This window comes from Phyllobates terribilis, unplaced genomic scaffold, assembly GCF_046119375.1.
Source record: "Phyllobates terribilis strain yellow unplaced genomic scaffold, ASM4611937v1 Scaffold_393__1_contigs__length_1774422, whole genome shotgun sequence".
NCBI lineage: Eukaryota > Metazoa > Chordata > Amphibia > Anura > Dendrobatidae > Phyllobates > Phyllobates terribilis.
The window spans coordinates 797,697-816,834 of NW_027363153.1; the positions used below are offsets into that span (position 1 = coordinate 797,697).

Genomic DNA, 19,138 nt, shown 5'->3' on the forward strand with positions numbered 1-19,138 from the left:
GGGTTCAGGGGGGAGCGGAACCTGATGGCCACACACTCCCCCCCTAGACCTGCCAAGAGAGGAACCCGTAAGGGAACCGCATCCCGACAAAATCCTAGTAAGGACGTGGACACACGTGAAAAAGTGGACACACAGTGACAAAAAAAAATTAAATAAATAGTGAAGGTTTCACAGTATAATACTGCCCGGACCTTCGACCGGGAATTGAAAAATTCCCCATCCTAAGGCCAGAAGGCCCGGAATAAGGGTGTGTGTGAAGAAAGAAATATTGAAGTGCTAGTGCAAATGTGCCATAAACTCAAGTGGGGTTCCCAATCCCAGTGAGTTAAGGCACCCCAGGGTCACCACTCCTGGGGCACTTCACACTTCGGGCTTTCGATCTTCCCCGGCCCAATGGCGTCGATCCTGGGGGGCCATGCTTTCCACCAGATGACTATATTAGCCACCTGGCGTACTAACAAGCGCCTAAACCCCAGTGTGCATAATGTTTCAATCTACTAGGGCGGCCAACATCCAAAACCGCCTTTTCGAAAGATACTACACTTGATCTTAGCCAAAAGGCCGAGAAGCGATAACCAGAATTGGTTTCAAACTACGGAGCCACCCAAGGATCCTGAAAAGTCCATTTGTGGAGATGAGCTCCTGGACTCCCGTTAAGAAGACATGTTGTCAACCTCTAGATCCCTTACATGCCTGCACTTTTCGGCTTGCTGCTGCTGCAATCCACGCGTTTTAGATCTGCATAACTCCACCTCTTTAAACACAGCACCTTCACCCCCTGCTGTTCCCACCCGCCTCAACACCATTGGAAGGGAGGAGAACCAATTAAGGCGGGGGGTGGGGTGGAACGAGCAGCTGTCTACCCTTAGCAGGAGGGCTCCTGATTACATACCTCTCCTGCTGCTGCTGCTGCTGGCTGTCCAGCAGCAGACTGAAGGTGGCTGCTGCTGTGCACAGGTATATAAAGGCTCAGAGCCTATTATGACACGCGCAGCCAGCGTTCCATTGCCACATTCCATCTACTGCAGGCAGGATACCTGGCTGGCTGAATGTCGCTGAGAAGCTCACAGAGACCGCCATAAGCAACAGTTTAACAGAATGCCACAGACTAATCAACCAAACTTTTTGGGTTGGGTTCTCTTTTATAGTCTGCAGGCATTAAATGAAAGAAGTCAGTGTTCCAGCAGAAGGAGACAACGTTTCAGAAAAGGCATTGTAGCAAACCAAAAAAGAAATTTTAAGCGCAGCAGAGTAACCAGCGCACATACCTGTTAGCTCAGGTGAGTTTAAAAGGCTGCTGTTGATAACAAGGGCATTTGCTAAATAGATGGTGTGTGTGCAACAATATACTGAAAGGTCAATTATATTGTGCAGCTTATCTCACCACCAGTAGTTATTTAGGTGAAAGCTCCAAAATGCTTGCCTAATATGTCTGTTTATCCAAAAGGAAGTAAAAAGGGAGAGCTAGAAAGATAGCATTGCATCACATTACATGGCAATGCAATGCACAGTTGCTGAAGTTGAACCAAAATGAGCTTGTAATCTGGCTTCTGCAACTTTGAACATGAAAAATCCAATGAGGAGAAGAAAAGCAAAGCCAAAGAGTCCATCCCAAAATCCGACAAACAAGCAAAATGAACAAAAAACATTGAATTCAATTCTTTCTGATTTTAGAAACTGCATTAAAGAAGGGGTGCACCGGTCCTGGAGATACTGCAATACCAGGTCAATGCGTGGAGTGGACAGAGCAAGCTCTTTTTCCATCTCCCTGTTCTAAAAATCCATTTAATATATGGTCCCCAGATAGGGGACGTATCAGATATTAAACTGATAAGAACAGATACTACACTTGATCTTAGCCAAAAGGCCGAGAAGCGATAACCAGAATTGGTTTCAAACTACGGAACCACCCAAGGATCCTGAAAAGTCCATTTGTGGAGATGAGCTCCTGGACTCCCGTTAAGAAGACATGTTGTCAACCTCTAGATCCCTTACATGCCTGCACTTTTCGGCTTGCTGCTGCTGCAATCCACGCGTTTTAGATCTGCATAACTCCACCTCTTTAAACACAGCACCTTCACCCCCTGCTGTTCCCACCCGCCTCAACACCGTTGGAAGGGAGGAGAACCAATTAAGGCGGGGGGTGGGGTGGAACGAGCAGCTGTCTACCCTTAGCAGGAGGGCTCCTGATTACATACCTCTCCTGCTGCTGCTGCTGCTGGCTGTCCAGCAGCAGACTGAAGGTGGCTGCTGCTGTGCACAGGTATATAAAGGCTCAGAGCCTATTATGACACGCGCAGCCAGCGTTCCATTGCCACATTCCATCTACTGCAGGCAGGATACCTGGCTGGCTGAATGTCGCTGAGAAGCTCACAGAGACCGCCATAAGCAACAGTTTAACAGAATGCCACAGACTAATCAACCAAACTTTTTGGGTTGGGTTCTCTTTTATAGTCTGCAGGCATTAAATGAAAGAAGTCAGTGTTCCAGCAGAAGGAGACAACGTTTCAGAAAAGGCATTGTAGCAAACCAAAAAAGAAATTTTAAGTGCAGCAGAGTAACCAGCGCACATACCTGTTAGCTCAGGTGAGTTTAAAAGGCTGCTGTTGATAACAAGGGCATTTGCTAAATAGATGGTGTGTGTGCAACTATATACTGAAAGGTCAATTATATTGTGCAGCTTATCTCACCACCTGTAGTTATTTAGGTGAAAGCTCCAAAATGCTTGCCTAATATGTCTGTTTATCCAAAAGGAAGTAAAAAGGGAGAGCTAGAAAGATAGCATTGCATCACATTACATGGCAATGCAATGCACAGTTGCTGAAGTTGAACCAAAATGAGCTTGTAATCTGGCTTCTGCAACTTTGAACATGAAAAATCCAATGAGGAGAAGAAAAGCAAAGCCAAAGAGTCCATCCCAAAATCCGACAAACAAGCAAAATGAACAAAAAACATTGAATTCAATTCTTTCTGATTTTAGAAACTGCATTAAAGAAGGGGTGCACCGGTCCTGGAGATACTGCAATACCAGGTCAATGCGTGGAGTGGACAGAGCAAGCTCTTTTTCCATCTCCCTGTTCTAAAAATCCATTTAATATATGGTCCCCAGATAGGGGACGTATCAGATATTAAACTGATAAGAACAGATTTTTTGATTGAATATATCTTTTATTAGCACAAAAAATAAGTTAACAGACAGTGTACAGTGCCGCAGCCCAGTACACACAGAATTCTACATCATATTTACATAGCATGAGGATACGACGCACTAACTAGACACATCACACCCCTATGCTACACAAAACACTCAATCTGAAAGAAAAAGCATGTCAATCAATACAGTACGACGAACCGTGATAAGGGATGGGGATTGGGAAAAAGGGGATGGGGAGGGGAAAATCACAGGCCCGAAGCTTTATTGAAAGACAAGACACATAAGGGGAGAGGGGAAGGAGGGGTTTAGTCCTCATCCTCGTCCTCCGGACCGTCCATGATGGAATAGTCTCTGAGCAGGCTGTGGATCAGCCTGCGGCAGTCCTGGATGGACATCCTCTCCCTCCTCAAGATGAACCGGTTCCTGGCGACCCAAACGGCATCCTTGAAGCAGTTCATAAGGCGCCAAGCCTCCTGGATGGCTCCGACGGTATGAACCCCAGGGAAGAGTCCGTAAAGCACAGAATGGTGCGATAGGCTCGCCCTGGGGACAGAGTTCCTCAGGTCATCCTCAAGTGCAGTCAATAGGCGCTGTGCAAATCCGCAGTCCCAAAAAGTGTGCAAAGATGTTTCCTCCACGAAGGGGCACCTTGGGCAGTACCGGGTCTTGCACAGGTTCCGGGCATGCATGAATGACCGGACGGGCAGTCCGCCCTGAATCGCCATCCACGACAAGTCCTTGTGCCCGTTGGTCAGCCTGTCAGACGACACATTTGTCCACACAGTCTCCAGCGTGTCCTGGTGAAGTCCTGTGATGTTCTCCACGTCATCCTTGGCTCTGATTAGCTTGTGGATAGTTTTGGGCTTCCACAAGTCGGGCTTGAGTCCCTCCAGTTGATGCTCCCCCACAAATCGAACGACGTCTCCGTAGAACCATGGCGTCGTCCAGTTGTAGGGGAAGGAGCTGTCCCACTTGTCCCAGCCGAGTCGCCTCCAAAGAGGAAGCAGGAAGAAGCGAGACATGGACCTGCCCGCGGAGCCATTCTTGACTTGCAAAGTCCGGCGGACACAATCACACACAAAAGAGGATCGCAGGAGGGTGGGGATATCTGGAACGCCCTTCCCACCCTTGCGAGGCTCCTTGTACATGACGGCCCGCCTGACTCTGTCCATCTTGGATCCCCAGACAAAGTGAAACACTGTCCTGGTAATGGCCCTGCACACAGTGACGTGTGGGGGCCAGGCCTGCGCCGTGTACTGCAAGACGGGCAGGACCTCATTACGCAGGACGAGTGCCTTACCCTCACAAGTGAGGTGTCTGAGGCTCCAGAGTCCGATCCGTTGCTTCACCTTGGCCAAGCGTTCTTGCCAGGACTTGAGGGCCGCTCCTTCCTTCCCGAACCAGACTCCCAGCACCTTGAGGAAATCCGGTTGAATGTTGAAGGGGAAGGGGGCGGAGGAGGCCGGCTGCCAATCCCCGAAGAGCATGGCTTCCGACTTCCTGCAGTTGACTTTGGCCCCTGAAGCCCGGCCGAACCTCTCACACGTCTGGACGAGGGCGTCGACTGAACCACGATCAGCGCAGAAGACGGTGACGTCGTCCATGTAGAGCGAGCACTTGACCTCGTGTCGTCCCGGACCCGGTGCGGTGATCCCTCTGATCTCTCCATTCTGCCGGATAGCCTCTGCGAAGAGTTCTATAACACAAACAAAAAGAAGAGGTGATAGAGGGCAGCCTTGTCTGACCGCAGAGAGGACAGGGAAGGGGTCAGTCTTCCAGCCGTTCACCAACACCGAGCTGTGGATATCAAAATACATCAGACGGACATACGAACAAAACATGTTACCCAGACCTAACCGGTGGAGAGCTCGGCCCATGAACTCGTGGGAAACCCGGTCGAAGGCCTTCTCCTGATCCAAGGAGACCAGGGCCGCGTGTGCGCGGCGGACCTTGATGTACTCGACCGTGTCCCGCACGAGAGCGAGGCTGTCTGCGATGCGACGTCCAGGGATGCCGCAGGTCTGGTCTGGGTGGATGATCCGTCCGATGACCGTCTTAAGTCGTGTCGCCATCGTCTTGGCCAGGATCTTGTAGTCCACGTTGAGCAGAGTGATGGGACGCCAATTCCTCAGGTCGCACCTCTCTCCCTTCCGCTTGTACAGGATCGTGACCATTCCTTCCCTCAAAGATGGAGGCATTCTACCCTCCACCACCATCTCCTCGTACAGGTCCAACAGGTCCGGACAGATGAGGTCTCCCAGCGCTACATAGAGCTCCGCTGGAAGACCATCACTGCCCGGGGTCCTGCCGGTCCTAAAGGATTTAGCGGCAGAGAGCAATTCGCCCACCATCAGAGGTTTGTCCAAGGCTGCCGTGCCTGCAGGATCAAGATGGTTAGTGATACCTGACAGGAACTTATCAGCAGCGTCGGGGTCGGTAGTCTTGTGGGAGTAGAGTTCGCTGTAGAAGTCGCTGACGACCCTCATCACGTCCTCCTTCCCACGTCGCATGTTTCCGCTCTCGTCTCGCAGCTCGTTCAGGGGCGTGTGACCGGCATGAAGTTTCCTGAAAAAGAATGAGTTACATTTCTCACCCTTCTCCAGATTCTCCACTTTGGAACGGAAGACGATTCGCTTGGACTCCTCCTCAAAGTGCCTTTTCAGGCTCTTCTTGGTCTCCTCCAGCTCCTCCCTCACGTCCCAGCCGCAGTGAAGAAGGTCCTGCAGCGACCGCAGCTCGCGCTGCAGCCCTCTGAAGTCCCTCCTCTTCTCACACGCCTGTTGTCGACCCTTGGCCTGAAAGAAACAGCGAAACTCAAGTTTAACATATTCCCACCAATCAGAGACTGTTTGGAAGCTACCCTTGTAGGACTGCCACATTGCGTAGGCTGCTCTCAGCTCCTCCACGACTTCATCCTGAGCCAGCAGAGCACAATTCAGCTTCCAGGAGCCGGGGCCGGACGGAAAACCGTCGCCGAGGACACCTTGTAAGTGAATGGCTCTGTGGTCGGAGAAGAAGCAGGAGACCATCGAGTGCCTACTCTGCCTGACTGCCCGAGAGGTGAACACAAAGTCAATCCTGGAGCGGAGTGAGCCATCGGGTCGGCTCCACGAATAGTTCGTGGAGCCTCTCCCCATGGAGCCCACCACGTCCTGAAGAGAGGCCTCGGTTACCATCTCGATGAGCAGCTTGGACGTGATGTCCAACTTGGCAGATGTGCCAGAACTACGACCATCCTCCTCGATGGGGCAGTTGAAATCCCCGGCCATCACTAAGGTCCTGGTGGTGGCAAGCTGAAGCCGCAGGGTCTGGAAAAGCTCCAAACGCTCATTCTTCAGTGGGGACACATACACGTTGATGAACCTGACAGGTTCTCCCGCCCAGTTGCCATCTACAACAAGAACCCTGCCGCAGATGAGCTCCTGGACGGACTCAAGCGTGAATGCGCCCCCCCTGATCAGAATTGCGACCCCCGCAGACTTGCAGTCACCCCCACCGGACCAGTAGGATGGACCGTGGGACCACTCCCTGGCCAGATGTTTGAAGGACCTAGAGGAGGGAAGGGAACATTCCTGCAACATATAAACATCACACAACTGGGAAGTAAGGAAGGCATAAATAGTCTGACGTCTGAACTTGTCCTTGATGCTCCTGACATTAATGGAAAATAAGTTAATATTAGCCATCATGTAGGGAAAAAATAAAAAGTTAGCGCAGGCAATACACCTTAGTTACCACTCCGGTCGGGTGGTCCCTCGTCGGTGTTGACTGCTGGTGACGGGATCACCAGCAGGCCCTCTTCCTCCATCTGGTCAAGCAGCGCGGCCTCGATCTCGGCGACCACCAGTTCCTCCTCTTCTGGCTCGGCCACCAGGGTCTCAACCATGTGCTCCATCTCTTCTGGCTCAGGGAGGGTATCCTCCTTTTCGCCTACGAAATCCAGAATCTTCTTTTTGGAGGATTCAGTAGCAGGGCTGTCCTCCACCTTCCTCTTTCCCCGGGTTGGAACTGGGGAGACAAGAAGGGGAAAATCCTCCTCGGAATAGATAGCGGCGGGTGGAGGAAAGGTTAATTCCACCGCTACCATGGTCTGGGGAGGGAGAGTGGCTGCCGGGGCAGGGGAAAGGACACCTGCTGAGGAGTAGAGGAAGGAGGAAGAGGAAGTGGAATCCTCAGCAGGGGTGACCGGGGTGGGGGGGGATTGGACGGGGGTGGCAGGGGGAGGGATCGAGAGAGGGGTGACAGAACTCTTACCCTCCTTTGACTTTTTCTTCTGCTTCGGAGCTGCTGGGACCGTCGCTGGGGCTTTGGCCACCGACTCCTTGACCGCTTTGGCCTTGGTCGTCTCGGCCTTGGCCGCTGGGGCCTTGGTCGTCGCGTCCTTGACCTTCACAGGCCTGGTCGTCGGGGCCTTGTCCTCCGTAGCTGGGGTCGTCGCAACCACCGATGCCCAGGATCTCTCACGCTTGGGGCAATCCTTGTACAGATGAGCCGCCAGCCCACACAGGTTGCAGGACGTCTTCTTCGGGCAGTCCTTCGAGCTGTGTCCCGTCACTCGACAAATCCTGCAGGCATCCTCCTTGCAGTCCTTCATCTCGTGGCCATTCTTGCCGCATCTCCTGCAGTTCTGCGGCATGTCCGGGTAATAGATGAGGCCGTAGGAGTTGCCCAGGGAGAATGTCGGGGGCAGGTGCCGAAGTCCGTCTGAGTACGCCAGGTCCCTGTGAAGTCTAACGGTCACCGACCACTTACCTGTCCAGAAGCCGAGTCCATTCAGGATGTGAGAGGGTTCCTTCACAACCAAACAGAAGCGTCTCAGGAAGGTACAGATGTCTTGGCCTGGGGTGTGCGGGTTGCGCATGGAGACCGTGATCCTCCTTTCGTCCCTCTGGATAGGGCAGCTACCTGTAAAGGCAGAGAAAGAATTATCCGGTCCTTTTGCGCTTACCATTTCCCAGAACCTCCTGCAGGTGTTCACAGTGGCGAAGGTGACGAAGAAGATCCCCGTCAAGAAGGTCTGGATGCTGAGGTTGTCCGACCTGGAGAAGCCTCGATCCAGCAGCATCTTCTGGCAGAACACGTCCGAGGACATGTCCGGCACCCTCCCATCCACTTCCTTCAGCTTCAGGGCCACCGTCTGCCGCATCCATGGCTCCAGGGCTGGAGCTTCGTGGCGGGGCTTCTGGGGTCCCTTCTGCTGGCCAGTCGTGGAGGCAGAGTCCTTGGGGTCAGAATCGGCTCCTGGCTGGGCCCTCCTGGCTGTCCCCTGCTCCAGGCTCTTCTTTTCGGCCTTCATCGCAGAGCTTGCCATGGCTTTCCTCCTGCAGTTACTTCTTGGAGCTGGATCTGGAACTCTTCCCGGAATGGGTGGAGCTATGCAGATACTTCTCCAGTCGTGTTCTGGACAAATTCCCCGAAAGGTCTTTGTCTCGATGATTTTCTTCCTCGAAGATTCCACAGGACAGCCCGATTCTTCTCCGAGTCTTCGTCTTCTTCTGGATTCTTTAGAGCTTCTTCCTCCCACCGATATCCGCCTTCCTTCTCCGATGTCAGCTGGGCTCCGAAGCTCTTCTCCTTCCGAGTTCGATCGCTCTCGTCAAGTGTAGATCGTAGCTCTTGTGTTCTTAAAAGAACAGATACTACACTTGATCTTAGCCAAAAGGCCGAGAAGCGATAACCAGAATTGGTTTCAAACTACGGAGCCACCCAAGGATCCTGAAAAGTCCATTTGTGGAGATGAGCTCCTGGACTCCCGTTAAGAAGACATGTTGTCAACCTCTAGATCCCTTACATGCCTGCACTTTTCGGCTTGCTGCTGCTGCAATCCACACGTTTTAGATCTGCATAACTCCACCTCTTTAAACACAGCACCTTCACCCCCTGCTGTTCCCACCCGCCTCAACACCGTTGGAAGGGAGGAGAACCAATTAAGGCGGGGGGTGGGGTGGAACGAGCAGCTGTCTACCCTTAGCAGGAGGGCTCCTGATTACATACCTCTCCTGCTGCTGCTGCTGCTGGCTGTCCAGCAGCAGACTGAAGGTGGCTGCTGCTGTGCACAGGTATATAAAGGCTCAGAGCCTATTATGACATGCGCAGCCAGCGTTCCATTGCCACATTCCATCTACTGCAGGCAGGATACCTGGCTGGCTGAATGTCGCTGAGAAGCTCACAGAGACCGCCATAAGCAACAGTTTAACAGAATGCCACAGACTAATCAACCAAACTTTTTGGGTTGGGTTCTCTTTTATAGTCTGCAGGCATTAAATGAAAGAAGTCAGTGTTCCAGCAGAAGGAGACAACGTTTCAGAAAAGGCATTGTAGCAAACCAAAAAAGAAATTTTAAGCGCAGCAGAGTAACCAGCGCACATACCTGTTAGCTCAGGTGAGTTTAAAAGGCTGCTGTTGATAACAAGGGCATTTGCTAAATAGATGGTGTGTGTGCAACAATATACTGAAAGGTCAATTATATTGTGCAGCTTATCTCACCACCTGTAGTTATTTAGGTGAAAGCTCCAAAATGCTTGCCTAATATGTCTGTTTATCCAAAAGGAAGTAAAAAGGGAGAGCTAGAAAGATAGCATTGCATCACATTACATGGCAATGCAATGCACAGTTGCTGAAGTTGAACCAAAATGAGCTTGTAATCTGGCTTCTGCAACTTTGAACATGAAAAATCCAATGAGGAGAAGAAAAGCAAAGCCAAAGAGTCCATCCCAAAATCCGACAAACAAGCAAAATGAACAAAAAATATTGAATTCAATTCTTTCTGATTTTAGAAACTGCATTAAAGAAGGGGTGCACCGATCCTGGAGATACTGCAATACCAGGTCAATGCGTGGAGTGGACAGAGCAAGCTCTTTTTCCATCTCCCTGTTCTAAAAATCCATTTAATATATGGTCCCCAGATAGGGGACGTATCAGATATTAAACTGATAAGAACAGATACTACACTTGATCTTAGCCAAAAGGCCGAGAAGCGATAACCAGAATTGGTTTCAAACTACGGAGCCACCCAAGGATCCTGAAAAGTCCATTTGTGGAGATGAGCTCCTGGACTCCCGTTAAGAAGACATGTTGTCAACCTCTAGATCCCTTACATGCCTGCACTTTTCGGCTTGCTGCTGCTGCAATCCACGCGTTTTAGATCTGCATAACTCCACCTCTTTAAACACAGCACCTTCACCCCCTGCTGTTCCCACCCGCCTCAACACCGTTGGAAGGGAGGAGAACCAATTAAGGCGGGGGGTGGGGTGGAGCGAGCAGCTGTCTACCCTTAGCAGGAGGGCTCCTGATTACATACCTCTCCTGCTGCTGCTGCTGCTGGCTGTCCAGCAGCAGACTGAAGGTGGCTGCTGCTGTGCACAGGTATATAAAGGCTCAGAGCCTATTATGACACGCGCAGCCAGCGTTCCATTGCCACATTCCATCTACTGCAGGCAGGATACCTGGCTGGCTGAATGTCGCTGAGAAGCTCACAGAGACCGCCATAAGCAACAGTTTAACAGAATGCCACAGACTAATCAACCAAACTTTTTGGGTTGGGTTCTCTTTTATAGTCTGCAGGCATTAAATGAAAGAAGTCAGTGTTCCAGCAGAAGGAGACAACGTTTCAGAAAAGGCATTGTAGCAAACCAAAAAAGAAATTTTAAGCGCAGCAGAGTAACCAGCGCACATACCTGTTAGCTCAGGTGAGTTTAAAAGGCTGCTGTTGATAACAAGGGCATTTGCTAAATAGATGGTGTGTGTGCAACAATATACTGAAAGGTCAATTATATTGTGCAGCTTATCTCACCACCTGTAGTTATTTAGGTGAAAGCTCCAAAATGCTTGCCTAATATGTCTGTTTATCCAAAAGGAAGTAAAAAGGGAGAGCTAGAAAGATAGCATTGCATCACATTACATGGCAATGCAATGCACAGTTGCTGAAGTTGAACCAAAATGAGCTTGTAATCTGGCTTCTGCAACTTTGAACATGAAAAATCCAATGAGGAGAAGAAAAGCAAAGCCAAAGAGTCCATCCCAAAATCCGACAAACAAGCAAAATGAACAAAAAACATTGAATTCAATTCTTTCTGATTTTAGAAACTGCATTAAAGAAGGGGTGCACCGGTCCTGGAGATACTGCAATACCAGGTCAATGCGTGGAGTGGACAGAGCAAGCTCTTTTTCCATCTCCCTGTTCTAAAAATCCATTTAATATATGGTCCCCAGATAGGGGACGTATCAGATATTAAACTGATAAGAACAGATACTACACTTGATCTTAGCCAAAAGGCCGAGAAGCGATAACCAGAATTGGTTTCAAACTACGGAGCCACCCAAGGATCCTGAAAAGTCCATTTGTGGAGATGAGCTCCTGGACTCCCGTTAAGAAGACATGTTGTCAACCTCTAGATCCCTTACATGCCTGCACTTTTCGGCTTGCTGCTGCTGCAATCCACGCGTTTTAGATCTGCATAACTCCACCTCTTTAAACACAGCACCTTCACCCCCTGCTGTTCCCACCCGCCTCAACACCGTTGGAAGGGAGGAGAACCAATTAAGGCGGGGGGTGGGGTGGAACGAGCAGCTGTCTACCCTTAGCAGGAGGGCTCCTGATTACATACCTCTCCTGCTGCTGCTGCTGCTGGCTGTCCAGCAGCAGACTGAAGGTGGCTGCTGCTGTGCACAGGTATATAAAGGCTCAGAGCCTATTATGACACGCGCAGCCAGCGTTCCATTGCCACATTCCATCTACTGCAGGCAGGATACCTGGCTGGCTGAATGTCGCTGAGAAGCTCACAGAGACCGCCATAAGCAACAGTTTAACAGAATGCCACAGACTAATCAACCAAACTTTTTGGGTTGGGTTCTCTTTTATAGTCTGCAGGCATTAAATGAAAGAAGTCAGTGTTCCAGCAGAAGGAGACAACGTTTCAGAAAAGGCATTGTAGCAAACCAAAAAAGAAATTTTAAGCGCAGCAGAGTAACCAGCGCACATACCTGTTAGCTCAGGTGAGTTTAAAAGGCTGCTGTTGATAACAAGGGCATTTGCTAAATAGATGGTGTGTGTGCAACAATATACTGAAAGGTCAATTATATTGTGCAGCTTATCTCACCACCTGTAGTTATTTAGGTGAAAGCTCCAAAATGCTTGCCTAATATGTCTGTTTATCCAAAAGGAAGTAAAAAGGGAGAGCTAGAAAGATAGCATTGCATCACATTACATGGCAATGCAATGCACAGTTGCTGAAGTTGAACCAAAATGAGCTTGTAATCTGGCTTCTGCAACTTTGAACATGAAAAATCCAATGAGGAGAAGAAAAGCAAAGCCAAAGAGTCCATCCCAAAATCCGACAAACAAGCAAAATGAACAAAAAACATTGAATTCAATTCTTTCTGATTTTAGAAACTGCATTAAAGAAGGGGTGCACCGGTCCTGGAGATACTGCAATACCAGGTCAATGCGTGGAGTGGACAGAGCAAGCTCTTTTTCCATCTCCCTGTTCTAAAAATCCATTTAATATATGGTCCCCAGATAGGGGACGTATCAGATATTAAACTGATAAGAACAGATACTACACTTGATCTTAGCCAAAAGGCCGAGAAGCGATAACCAGAATTGGTTTCAAACTACGGAGCCACCCAAGGATCCTGAAAAGTCCATTTGTGGAGATGAGCTCCTGGACTCCCGTTAAGAAGACATGTTGTCAACCTCTAGATCCCTTACATGCCTGCACTTTTCGGCTTGCTGCTGCTGCAATCCACGCGTTTTAGATCTGCATAACTCCACCTCTTTAAACACAGCACCTTCACCCCCTGCTGTTCCCACCCGCCTCAACACCGTTGGAAGGGAGGAGAACCAATTAAGGCGGGGGGTGGGGTGGAACGAGCAGCTGTCTACCCTTAGCAGGAGGGCTCCTGATTACATACCTCTCCTGCTGCTGCTGCTGCTGGCTGTCCAGCAGCAGACTGAAGGTGGCTGCTGCTGTGCACAGGTATATAAAGGCTCAGAGCCTATTATGACACGCGCAGCCAGCGTTCCATTGCCACATTCCATCTACTGCAGGCAGGATACCTGGCTGGCTGAATGTCGCTGAGAAGCTCACAGAGACCGCCATAAGCAACAGTTTAACAGAATGCCACAGACTAATCAACCAAACTTTTTGGGTTGGGTTCTCTTTTATAGTCTGCAGGCATTAAATGAAAGAAGTCAGTGTTCCAGCAGAAGGAGACAACGTTTCAGAAAAGGCATTGTAGCAAACCAAAAAAGAAATTTTAAGCGCAGCAGAGTAACCAGCGCACATACCTGTTAGCTCAGGTGAGTTTAAAAGGCTGCTGTTGATAACAAGGGCATTTGCTAAATAGATGGTGTGTGTGCAACAATATACTGAAAGGTCAATTATATTGTGCAGCTTATCTCACCACCTGTAGTTATTTAGGTGAAAGCTCCAAAATGCTTGCCTAATATGTCTGTTTATCCAAAAGGAAGTAAAAAGGGAGAGCTAGAAAGATAGCATTGCATCACATTACATGGCAATGCAATGCACAGTTGCTGAAGTTGAACCAAAATGAGCTTGTAATCTGGCTTCTGCAACTTTGAACATGAAAAATCCAATGAGGAGAAGAAAAGCAAAGCCAAAGAGTCCATCCCAAAATCCGACAAACAAGCAAAATGAACAAAAAACATTGAATTCAATTCTTTCTGATTTTAGAAACTGCATTAAAGAAGGGGTGCACCGGTCCTGGAGATACTGCAATACCAGGTCAATGCGTGGAGTGGACAGAGCAAGCTCTTTTTCCATCTCCCTGTTCTAAAAATCCATTTAATATATGGTCCCCAGATAGGGGACGTATCAGATATTAAACTGATAAGAACAGATTTTTTTTTTAATTTGGCTATCCCCTGCAGAGGGATAAAACCGTTTATTAAAACTTTAACAAATTACAAGCATAATTACACAAATACCAAACGTTAAAAGACAAATGAAATTTACAAAACAAAAAAATACAAAGATTTTAAATAATTAGGTTCCATTGGTCAACAAGCCATTTTTTGGAAATATGTACATTCTTCTTTTTGTCAATTAAATAATAAGTATACATTTCACATAAACATAAACTTAAAACATCATTCACTGATAAAACATCTTGTTTAAAAATAGCAATGTTGCGCGCTTTCCAGAGAGATGACTTGGCGCAGTTCACTGTCTTCCAAGCCATTGTGTACTGGTCCATTGTGGGGCATTCCATAAGTCCGTATAGCACAGTTTTATATGTAAAGTCCTTGAGTTCTGCCACCCTTTCCAGTAGGGGGAGCAGTCTTCTCCAGAAATCCTTTGCAAAATTACATGTCCATAATAGATGTTCCACCGTTTCCTCGTCTTGGCATCCGGCTCTTGGGCAGATGGCAGACCTCACAAATCCTCTTCTGTATTGGAATGCCCGGCAAGGAAGACAGCGGTGCATGCAACTCCAAGCCAGATCTCTCTGTTCATTAAAAAGATAAAAAACGTTAATCATTTTCCAGATAGACATAGATTTGTCATCATCATATCTGTCAACATTACATATTTCCTCACTTTTACGTATTTCTTTAATTAGTTTCTTACTATTTCTTAATTCCTCTATTTTCTTAGTCCCTAAATTAAAATCGGACACTATTTTCCTTAAAATCTCATAATGCGTCGACAAATTAAAAGCATGGGGCACAGATATATTAACTTCATACCATCCAAACTTTCTCATAAAAAATCCTGTATTAAAACGCATAAAAAAGGACCAATAGTGATTCTTAAAAAGGGCATTAAAACAGTAAACGAACAGATGGATTAAAAGAAACCTATTAAAATCTGGAAAATCTTTACCACCTTTTACTTTTGATTTCATCACGATTTCTCTTTTCAGCTTTTCCATTTTTGAGTTCCAAAAGAAGGTAAAACAGGTTTTGGTTATCTTTTTTAAAACATTAACAGGCGGGGGGAAAACCATGCTAAGATACAATAAAAGAGGTAAAATCACCATCTTTAAAACCAATACTTTACCCTCCATTGTAAGTCTCCTCATGTTCCACATACATATTTTCGTATTTACTTTCTGTGTAACTGTTTCCCAACTATTATAACCATCATTATTTTCAGTGAATGATATACCTAAAATGGAAATGGATTCGGAGACATTAATTGGTACATCACGTAAAATCATCCCCCCAACACTTAAAATGTTACACTTATTAAAATTGATTTTAAAACCAGAAGCTAGACAAAAGGATTGCACTTGATGGAGAGTGGCCGTAAGTGATGGTGCATCTGTACACAAGACCGCCACGTCATCCATGTAGCCTACAACCTTGGCCTCCAAACCACCGCTTCCAGGCAGAGGGACACCGCATATCTGTTTATTTTGGCGTATTGCACATAACATTGGTTCCAGTGCACAGATAAACAGTAGGGGGGACAGAGGGCATCCCTGTTTCACCCCTGACCGTAAAAATACCTCTTGTGTCTTAAAACCATTCACTAAAATCTTACTTGTACAATCCTTGTAAAATGCTTTAAGCGATAGTAAAAACCCTTCTGGTATGCCCATTTTCTCTAAAACTTTAAAAAGATAAAAGTGTGAGACACGGTCAAATGCTTTTTCAAAATCAATAGATAAAATCGCCATTTTCCCCTTTCTGTCTTTCACATCCTCAATACAGTCTTTCACTAAATTCAGATTGTCCCATATACTGCGCCCCGGCACCCCACACACTTGATTAGAATGAATAACTTTGCTGATGACTTCTTTTAGACGATTTGCACAAATTTTAGCCATTATTTTATAGTCACAATTTAAAAGTGTTATTGGTCTCCAGTTTTCTAATTTTGATTTATCACCTTTTTTGTATAGGAGGGAGACTTCACCTTTCTTCCAGGAATTTAATAAAACCTTATTATTAAAAACCTCAGTAAACAAATAAAACAAATCATCTTTTAAAATATCATAAAAACATACATAAAATTCTATTGGGATGCCATCAGGACCAGGGACCTTTCCAGTTTTAAAACTTTTAATAGTTTTTAACACTTCTTGTTCCGTTAAAACTTGGGATAAAAACTCTTGGGATGCGGGATCTAAAACAGCTGTTAGTCCTTGCAGCGAATCATCCATTAATTTATTATCTATATTTTTTCCATTAAATAGATTAGAAAAAAAAAACTCAACTTTACCCAGCATATTTTTTATATTATTCTCACCATCTATATGGTCAATTATCACTTTTTCTTTTTTATTTTTCCTAAAAAAATATCTGGAACACTTTTCATTTTCTTCTATATGTTGTACTCTAGAACGAAAAATGATCTCTTTTCCTTTTTGTTCTAGCCATTTTGAAATCTCTTCTTTTAAGTTTGAAATATCAAGTTGTACATCTATCCCATTGTCTCTGAGCTTAAATAATGTTTGTAGGCGGGTATTTAAAATTCTATATTCTTCATATTTTTCTTTGGCTCTACATATACTCTTTTTAATAAAAAAGTCTTTTATTTTTACTTTCATTCTATCCCACCATACACTCATAGTCTCATTTGTTTTTTTCCCTTTTCTACATTTCCTATAAAACTCAATAAAATCTGATAAAATCTGCGGGTCGGTTAAAAGGGATACGTTCATTTTCCAGCTTTTCTTACCACATTTTTTGTTGTCATTTACTTTTATGGTAAAGGATAAAAGTTTATGGTCTGAAAATATATTAGTTAAAACTTCACATTTGGCAGGTATTGTTTTATCTGAACCAAAAATAAAATCAATCCTAGAGCTACAATTAGCATTGCTCCAAGTGAAACCGGCGTCCTCTGTGCTGTCACTATGACACTCTTTATATATGTCTATCAATTTAGCATCTTTGACTATATCATGTAGCATACCTGAGGTTTTATCGTAGTTCCTGCTTACAGAGCTGGAGCGCCGGTTTTCACCTTTTAAAACACAATTAAAATCCCCTGCTAAGATAAAAGGTTCAGAGTTATTAATAAATAATGGTAAAAGATCAAGCATTTCGGCTCTTTCATTTTTCTCTGGGGATCCATAAAAATTTAAAAACTGCCATCTAATACCATCAATAAAAGCTTTCACTAATAAAATACGACCTGGTAAAATTTCCTGAATAAAATCAATTAAAACGTTCCCTTTAAAAAGTATGGCTACACCCGCTGATCCTGCAGCATTCGATCCGGACCAGACAGATGGCCCACACTTCCACTCATCTTTATATTTTTGATATGACATTTCATGTGGGATATTACATTCTTGCAGAAAAAATACAGATGCAGTAAAACACGTAAAAAAATTAAAAAGAGCAGTTCTTCTCGTGTTAGATTTTATGCCTCTCACGTTGAGGGAAATACCTTTGAGTTCAGCCATCATTAGAAAATGTAGAAATTTTACTTAGGTAACTAAGAGCAACGGATTTACCTGTCCGATGAACCTGATCAGACCACTGGGCTTACGCCTCCCTCCTCATCTGATAGTATAGACACGAGAGTCTCCGTGGAGGAGGAAAGATTACCACATTTATATAAACCCGACGCTACACTGGCATAGCTCGGAGGGCTGGCTGGCAGAACCCGCTGGGTCTCCATTGGCTGGCCATGCAGTTCCTCATCAGGTGGGTCCCCGAGGGGTTCCGCCGCCCCTGTTTGACCTGTAGAAGGTCGTCCTATAGGAGGAGGTTGCGCACAAGGCAGAGCCTCTGACTCTTCAGAGGCAGCAAGATCCCGGTCCCCACCTGTAGCAGCGGAGACCGAAACCCCTGAGGGTCCAGCGTCCACGTCCCCTTCTGGAGAAGTGTCCATCTGTTCACCTCCTGCTGCCTCCTCCGAACCACCCTTTTTCTTTTTCTTAGGACCCACCTTTATCCACTCAGCGCCCTCAGCACTAGGAGACCCAGACTGGGCATGGGCTTCTGTGTCGGCCTTTTGCCGGTCCCTTTTGACCTTACCAGTAGTGCCCTTCTGCTCCTTCTCAGCCCTCCTTTTGGACTCCCGCAGGTCCTGCAGCCAGGTTTTGGGATTTGGTATTTTACCTGTCATAGACTCTGGAGACACTTCACTATTTGGTACGCCCTTATTGTCTCCAGAGGCTCCAGGTTGTTGTTCCTCCTCCTGAGGGGTGGTCTGATCTTTTGGTCCTTGGTCGGACGTCTTGGACTTCCCCTTTTGCTCATCTTCCCGAAATCTGTGAGGGCAAGAAAAATAAAAGTGACCTGGAGTCTGGCAAAAACTGCATTTCTTTTCCTTAGGGCATTCTTTTGTCTCATGTTCTTCACTAGCACAATTTCTACATGATACATGACAGTTTTCTTTTGAATGACCATAGCGCCCACAATTTCTGCAATATACTGGCATCCCAGAAAAGAAGAAATCCCCATTTGTTTGCCCAATTTTGAAACGGGCAGGGGGGAGCCGTATACCACCTGGTGTATTTGGATCTCTTGTACACTTCACAAGGAATTTCCACTTAGATGTCCATATGTTATATTCGTTTAATATCTTCCCAATACATTTAACACTTTTAAAATAAATTGCTAGAAATGACATTACTTCTGGAGCAGAAACAAAGGGCGAAAATATTTTTACAATAACCAGTCTTACCTCATCCAGGACGTGCTCAACAATTTGTATCCCTTTCAAAACAGGACTATTTTCAACTTTTTTTAACTTTTCTAGTACATCTCTAAAAATACCTTCTCCGGTGAATGTGATGTCATAGTCACCTCTTCTGGGATAATCCTGGATGGAGAGAATTTCATTCCTTTGTACGCCAAGAAGGTTCCTGAGCACGTCCTGGACTACATACCCTAATTTCCTCATATCCGAGCCACCCGCCGTGAAGTGAACTCGGATAGAGTTTTTTAGCCTCGCATAAAGAGGCACGAGGTTAGGGTCAACCTCCATGGAAAAACGCAACAAGGTTGCAAGTTGCAGCCGCTTGCAATCTGCGCTCCCAGTGTTCTTGCAGCGAAAA

At 46.5% G+C, this 19,138-nt stretch overlaps 6 non-coding genes and 2 pseudogenes across 6 annotated transcripts; all 8 read right to left on the reverse strand.

Annotated features, from left to right (window-relative positions):
• Positions 1 to 481: 481 nt before the first annotated feature.
• LOC141224587 (U2 spliceosomal RNA) lies at positions 482 to 573 on the reverse strand (annotated as a pseudogene).
• Positions 574 to 1,688: 1,115 nt separating this feature from the next.
• Positions 1,689 to 1,879, reverse strand: LOC141224651 (U2 spliceosomal RNA). Its single transcript, XR_012291986.1, has one exon. It is a non-coding gene; the product is annotated as a U2 spliceosomal RNA (small nuclear RNA).
• Positions 1,880 to 2,994: 1,115 nt separating this feature from the next.
• LOC141224403 (U2 spliceosomal RNA) lies at positions 2,995 to 3,187 on the reverse strand. The gene has a single exon (XR_012291828.1). It is a non-coding gene; the product is annotated as a U2 spliceosomal RNA (small nuclear RNA).
• A 5,564-nt stretch (positions 3,188 to 8,751) lies between these two features.
• On the reverse strand, positions 8,752 to 8,829 carry LOC141224524 (U2 spliceosomal RNA; annotated as a pseudogene).
• Positions 8,830 to 9,944: 1,115 nt separating this feature from the next.
• Positions 9,945 to 10,135, reverse strand: LOC141224906 (U2 spliceosomal RNA). The gene has a single exon (XR_012292238.1). It is a non-coding gene; the product is annotated as a U2 spliceosomal RNA (small nuclear RNA).
• Positions 10,136 to 11,250: 1,115 nt separating this feature from the next.
• Positions 11,251 to 11,441, reverse strand: LOC141224652 (U2 spliceosomal RNA). The gene has a single exon (XR_012291987.1). It is a non-coding gene; the product is annotated as a U2 spliceosomal RNA (small nuclear RNA).
• Positions 11,442 to 12,556: 1,115 nt separating this feature from the next.
• On the reverse strand, positions 12,557 to 12,747 carry LOC141224653 (U2 spliceosomal RNA). Its single transcript, XR_012291988.1, has one exon. It is a non-coding gene; the product is annotated as a U2 spliceosomal RNA (small nuclear RNA).
• A 1,115-nt stretch (positions 12,748 to 13,862) lies between these two features.
• Positions 13,863 to 14,051, reverse strand: LOC141224419 (U2 spliceosomal RNA). The gene has a single exon (XR_012291843.1). It is a non-coding gene; the product is annotated as a U2 spliceosomal RNA (small nuclear RNA).
• Between the last annotated feature and the right edge of the window lie 5,087 nt (positions 14,052 to 19,138).